Source organism: Gossypium hirsutum, chromosome D10, assembly GCF_007990345.1.
Source record: "Gossypium hirsutum isolate 1008001.06 chromosome D10, Gossypium_hirsutum_v2.1, whole genome shotgun sequence".
NCBI lineage: Eukaryota > Viridiplantae > Streptophyta > Magnoliopsida > Malvales > Malvaceae > Gossypium > Gossypium hirsutum.
The window spans coordinates 12,026,832-12,034,045 of record NC_053446.1 but is presented as its reverse complement, the minus strand read 5'-3'; the positions used below and the strand labels follow the sequence as shown (position 1 = coordinate 12,034,045).

Here is a 7,214-nt window from a genome sequence, read left to right as displayed (position 1 = left end):
TGGTCATTCGAGGATCCATTTTATCTAGCAGTACCTTGTCTCCAACCTTAAATTGGTTTTTTCCATCCACATACTCATCATGGCGTCGCTTTGGCTTCGCATCGTGTATTCTCAGTTTCTCCTTGACATGTGTCCACCATTCGTCTAGTTCATTGATCTGTAACATTCGTTCCTCATAAGTCATTCTATTTCGATTGCATGGACTAGAACGTGGCTCCATCACGTTTTTTCGAAGGGTTTCCTGTAAAGAAGTTTGAGCCATATGGTTACTCATATTAACAGAACTTGTAAAATCATCTCGATCACTAGATGTCTTAACAGAATTACGAGCTTGGAGAGTAATCATTTCGTCACCTACACAAAGTATTAATTCACCTGTACCAGCATCAATAATAGTTCTAATAGTTGCTAAAAAGAGTCGTCCTAAAATTAAATGTACGTCACTATCCTCATCCATGTCTAAAACAACAAAATCAACTGGGAATATGAATTTATTAATTTTTACAAGAACATCTTCAATAATACCCCTGGAAAATCTAATTGATCTATCTGTTAATTGAATACTCATCCTAGTTTGTTTGGGTTTCCCAAGACCTAATTGTTTAAACATTTTATAGGGCATGACATTAATACTAGCCCCTAAATCAGCCAAAGCATTATTAATATTGAAACTACCAATTACTCTCCAAGCTTCGGCTTCTTCTCTTGTTGGTAAGGTTGTTGTTGGAAGCCTGGAGGGGGTTGTGTTATTTGATTTCCTTGACCACCCCAAGAGAAATTGGGATGGTTCCTCCAACCTGCATTATAGTAATTAATATAAGGGTTATTTTGAGGCCTAGAATTATTAAACATATAATTGATTTGTTCATTCTCCATGCTAGGAGCGAAGGGTAAACATTCTGGATTGTTCATTCCACCTCTATTTGTATCGTATTGCACCATCGGATGTACATGGATAGAAATATAAAAATTATCAATTTTCTTATTTAATTGTTCTACCCGATTCGATAACATGGTGACCGCATCTAGATTGAAAACACCGGCTGCTCTATTCAGCTTTATCCTCATGACTTGTCATTGATAATTATTCAATGACATCTCTTCTATAAACTCATAAGCTGCTTTGGGTGTTTTATTATTCAATGTACCACCGGCTACTGCGTTGATCAACTGTCTAGTTGAAGGATTCAAACTGTTGTAGAAGGTTTGAACCTGTAGCCATAAAGGTAACCCATGGTGATGGCACCTTCTCAATAAATTATTATACCTCTCTCATGCATCATATAAGGTTTCTAAGTCGATTTGAATGAAGGAAGAGATATCATTCCTCAACTTGGTCATCTTAGCCAGTGGGAAGTACTTCAGTAGAAATTTCTTAGTCATTTGATCCCATGTAGTGATAGAACCTCGTGGTAAAGAATTCAACCACTGCTTAGCTTTGTTCCTCAACAAGAAAGGGAATAACCGTAGGCGAATGGCGTCGTCAGAAACGCCATTTATCTTTAAAGTATCACAGACTTCCAGAAAATTAGCCAAATGAGTATTTAGATCTTCGTCTTGCAAACCATCGAACTGAACAAATTGTTGTACCATTTGAATAGTGTTCATCTTTAGTTCAAAATTATTCGCAACAATGGTTGGTCTCACAATACTCGATTCAGCCCCAGTTAGAGTGGGCTTAGCATAATTGTACATAGTATGAGGAATAGGATCTGGATTTGCAGCAACTGCGGAGGTAGCTAATTATTCTGATTATCACCAATCTCATCAGTAATAATAACGTCCTCTTGCTCATCTACAATACTCTGTCGACTCTGCCTTGCTTCTTTACAATTTCTACGAGCTATACTTTCAATCTCACTATCAAATAATAATGGTCCCAAAGGGTTTCTTTTAGTCATAAACTAAAAGAACCCGCCAAAAGCAAATAAAAAAAATTAGAAAACAAAAATAAAACTAAAAATAAAAATAAAATGCAATAAAAATGGCTAAATTAATAAAAGTCAAGTGTTTCTAATATTTTAGTCTCGGGCAACAGCGCCAAAAACTTGATGGTCAATAAACTTACTATAAATACGACTAAAGCAAGCGCACCTATAAAAAAATAGCATAGTTATGGTGACTAAGGAATATCGTATCCACGAGGACTAAAAGTACTAGTAATTACTGTTTTTCAATTATTTATTCGACAAATTGGAGTCATTGTTTTTAATCTAAAATTATTAAACTAATCTAACTAAGAATGCAACAGAGAATGAAATAGGAAAATAATCAAAGATAACCAATGAGATAGACAATACCCAGGAAAGAATCCACCTAGACTTCACCTATTATTATGAATCTAAATTAAACGATTTATTCACTTGTGCCTTGATCTGTAGAAATCCCTAAATTATGTTAATATTTCTTTCAAGAGTAAGAACAACTAACTCTATGTTGATTAATTGAAATCTCTTTCTAATTAAAACACCTATTGTCGCATTAACTCGATCTATGAATTCCCCTTTTAGATTTGACTCTAATTTGGTAGATTTATTTCATCCTATTTCTAGGATTGCATACAACTTCACTCAATTATGCTAGATTTACTCTTAAATAGGGACTTTTGCTCCACTGAAATAAGCATATTAAACTTGAATTAATATATCGAAAATATTAAAATATGAAATAAGCATACATAATTAAGAACAAGAAGCAAGTATTTATTACGTAAATCACAAATCAAATAATAAGATTCATCATAGGTTTCATCTTCTCTAGGTATCTAGAGAATTTAGTTCATAATCCTAAATGAAAACATCTCACAGTTAGAATAAACACAAGACATAAAGAAAATCAATAAAACTTCGAAAGAAATTAAATGGAGATATTCAATTTTGAGGGAGATCCGCTTTCAAGTTGATTCCGATGGCATTCGTCGTGTGTTTTCTTTGATCTTCTCTGAGTGCCCCCTTAGATCTTCGTTTAATTGGTATTTATAGACTTTAGAATGTTCAAAAAGCCTAAAAATTAGGTTTTTTCGCGTATTTGGGAAGTACGGTGCGATATCAACACGGGCTGGCACATGGGCGTGTGGCCAGCCCGTGTGGAAATGCCCAGGCCTTGTGGATCTTGGAAACAGCTGTATTTGTCCAATTTTGGCTCGTTTTCGCTCTCAAATGCTCTCTTAAGTATAGAAACTTGAATTTAAAGGATTAGGAGCATCAAATTTACTAATTTACATAATTAATCATCCAAAAACGCATTAAGAATCAGATTAAAATATGTTACTTTTACAAGTTATCACTAGTCCCAGCCCCTCTTTTTTAAGTGTTTTTTATTTTTTTCATATGATTCCGTCAAATAAAGAATCATTTTTTAAAACAAATGGGCTGAGACTGGTAACGCCAATCTATTTGGCATCACCAAATAAAAAAATTTATTTTTTAGACTTAAAAAAAAAAGAGATTGAGATTGGTGAGCCAATCTATTTGGCACCATCAAATAAAAAATTATTTAAAAAAAAAGGGGGTTGGGAATGGTGACGCCAATCTATTTGGCACCACCAAAATTCTAACATTGGTGATGCCAATCTTCTTGGTAGCACCCTATAATTTTCCCCCCAACGAAATATAGAAAATACAAGAAATACATGTATTTGGGAGGGGGTATTTATATAGGTGACGCCAAATACATTGGCACCATCCAAAAAATAATTTTTAAGCAACCGAGCCAACCATTGGCTGCCATGGTAGGGTGGTCATTTTTATAAAAAAATCGAAAACAAAACGATTACAGGACCTCCCATTGCAACTAAAAGAATCCCCAATGAGCTTTAGTTTCCTATGGTGTTTACATGTACTTAGAATACTCTAGGAAATATTGTAGCTTAGGTGTCCACATCCTATTCATCCAATCCATTACCATGGACTCGCAGTTTAAAGAAAATATAACCAATCGATAACGAGGAGCTCAACGCTATTTTACCTCAATACCATATCCCTAAAGAAATCGATATCTTTACCAAATATAACTCCAATGCTACCACTATTTATCATGATTGTATCTAAGCCCTAGCTGAGGACCGCCCATGGCAGGATCTACTTCTTGTGAAAAATACTTAATGGAGGTTGATGGGTGTCAAATTCACCAAAAATAAATTTCTACGTTTAAACCAAAATTAAATTATATTCGTAATATAGTATGTAGGGTCAATCTCACGGAGATTAAATTAATCAATTTTGTTATTTCCTACAACCAAGAATTTATGTGAACCTATGAAAATAAATACAAAAAATAAATTAAACTGGATAAAAATTAAAATTTTGTAAACCGAAATAACAAAAGCTCCAGTTTCAAACATAATTTTGACTCTAATTTCAAACAGATCATGGACAATGGATTTTTTCTCCAACTGATAAGTCGGTTATAGTGATCGAGGAATAGCCTCAAACCACCAGTCATTTCGTATATAAATCGACTGGGAGAACAACCCAACAACTAATTCTTACAAGCGAATAACCTTTAAATCAACTTCCAAATTTAATTCCTCGATAGCTTTGTGAATTAGAAGGATCCAACTCAAATCAACGGCCTCAACTGCGAGAGTCATTTAAACTTGATCGCTACTCCCTTGACAGATCTAACCACTCACTCAATTGATCGCATCAATTTTGTTCTTCAGTGGAACAAATATAACAATTGCGAATCATATCGATTCACCAATTGTATGCCGTCTAAAATTGGATCAAGGAGTTCTTCTGAAATTTGATGCTAAAACAATGTTATGAGATGATCGAGTCTATCTCCTAATTTAGAAAATTAATGAATACCAATATAAAAAATATATTAAATGTGAATTCGAAATATCATAATTCAATTATTGGACCAATATCTGCCTAAAGCAAGAGTTAAAATTTAGCTTCTTATAATTTGAAGAACACAAAGCAAATAATTAAAGAAAATTATTATTACTAAAAATAAAAAAGGATGAATAGTTAATAAAAAAAAAAAAAAGACAACTATGGTGGTTGTCCTCCCCCGGTCCAGTTTCACGCCTATATATATAGTAATAAATATAATAATAACATAAAAGATAATAATAAATCTAGAATAAAATATAAGGAGTCTTTACTTGCTCCTCAAAATAAATCTAATCTTAATTAATCTTTTGTAGAGATATCTTTCAAAATAAAAATAATTATTATTAAAATAAAATATTTTTAAAAATTCAAAAGTCTTGCGTCACTCTAGCTCCCATGCAAAATCTTTCTTATAGCTCTCAACTTTACTTGTTTTCCAACCAATTGGATAATTATTATACCTACATAGAAAATAATCAATTAAATAACAAAATCAATAGAACTTATATCCAAACTTAATTAAAATAAACCATAAAATATATCAAGTAAGTGCACTATTAGAGGTTGTGGTAGTGGAAAGTTGTCATTGAATTGTGGTTCTTGCAAGGCAGTAAGTAATTATGAAAATAATATTGTTGATACAATGAAGAGTAAGTGGTGGAGATGAGTAGTTCACGTTGTTTAAGGTTGGTTAGAGAGACATCTGGTAAGGTGGCTTGAGAAGAAAAGGCGGAAAAAGGAGGAGTATGGATTGCTTACCCTTATTCTTAAACCTTGAACCATACATATTGTCCATTATCCCGATGCTCCATGTCTCAAGTCATTATTGATGTGTTAGAGACAAGTGACCAAGTGCCCAAGTGATTTGGTGTTATAAGTCTGGGTGGAGTAGCACTAATATGTGCTCTGAGTTATCTTGGATAGGATTGATAGTTGGAGTCTAGCATGACGGTTAATGAGTAAGCCCAACTATCAAAGTTAGGGGGTTCTCACGAGAGGTTCCTCTAAGGGGTTTGTGTTCGAAAAAAATCTGGTTTGAAAATAGTTTTCTTACATAGCAAAAAATTAAAAATATAATAATCAAGCTAATTTATGATATTTATGGCAATAAACCTTTTACCGAAATCACAGTTGTGTTTTCGGCTAAACGAATTCTTATCATTCCCGGCTATCAACTGAACGCTCATCTCTGCCATTCTCGTACCACGAATTGTGTAACACCCTAGAATTTGGGGTTAGAAGTTTTAAGGTTTGTGGTTAGGGTCAGTGAGTAGGTTGAGAAATTAGGTTTATTGTCGCATTTTAATGTCAGAATTTGTTGGTTCGGTGGATGGGGGTGTGGTAGTTTATCTCTAGGTCTCATGTTCGAATATTTGCGAGTGTTTTAGAGGAATTAATTTTCTTCGAGTGTTTTTTATAAGTTTCAAATATTGATTTATTTTTATTTTATTCTTTTTGAAATAGGAAACTATTCTAAAAATTCTTCCCACGTTTTTCCCCCTTTTTTCCCTCTCTTTACATTCTTCATCGTCCTTCTATTTTGTTTCCCTAAATTTTTAAATTTTCTTTTTGGGGTCTACGTACTTCTTCCGTTTTTCAATTCTACTCTCATTCTTTTTAGTTTCTACATTTATGTTACTTTCCATTGGTCAAAGTTGATTGTCCTCGTGTGCTCCATGTAATTGGTTACTAAATCGGGTAGGTTTTATCTTTGGGTTAATGGAAGAATTGTTTCGATTATTTTGTGATGATTAATTAAATTCTTATAGAGTAGTTGTTTGTGTGTGATATTGAGATTTCAAAACGAATTGGTAGAGGTGAATCGATTAGTTCATTGTGGTCGGGGTTTCGTTTTAATGTGTGTTTCTGAACCATTAGTGATTATGGTCTGCATTACTATTGCAAATTCTTGGTTTCAGCTTGTTCCAGTGTTGTTTTGTGACCACACAGGCGTGTACCACACACAAGTGATTCGCACGGCCATGAGACATTGGGAATTAGGGTTTTTGGGCGATTTTTGGTGCCACATGGCCATGTGGCTACGATTTGGGGATTTTGTTGATTTTCACACGGGCGTGTGCCTTGGACATACGGTCGTGTCTCTCTGCTCCTTATTTTGGAACTTTTAGATAGTGAGTTACACGAGCTACTCACACGACCATATAAATCAGCCACACGGGTGTGTCCAGCATGCACACGGACGTGTAGACCACCATACAGGCTTGTAGACCTCCACACAGTCGTGTGGCCCTGTTTCGCAAAATTTTGCTCTAAGTCATAAATTGACCCGTTTTATGTATCTATGTATCCAACTCTTAGTTAGGCCTCTACAATAGTGTTTAGACTCTATTTTCAGCTTATATCTGCGTGTGT

At 34.2% G+C, this 7,214-nt stretch overlaps 1 non-coding gene across 1 annotated transcript; it reads left to right on the top strand.

Annotated features, from left to right (window-relative positions):
• The first annotated feature begins 1,228 nt into the window (after positions 1-1,228).
• On the top strand, positions 1,229-1,335 carry LOC121222862 (small nucleolar RNA R71). Its single transcript, XR_005920232.1, has one exon. It is a non-coding gene; the product is annotated as a small nucleolar RNA R71 (small nucleolar RNA).
• The last annotated feature ends 5,879 nt before the right edge of the window (positions 1,336-7,214 follow it).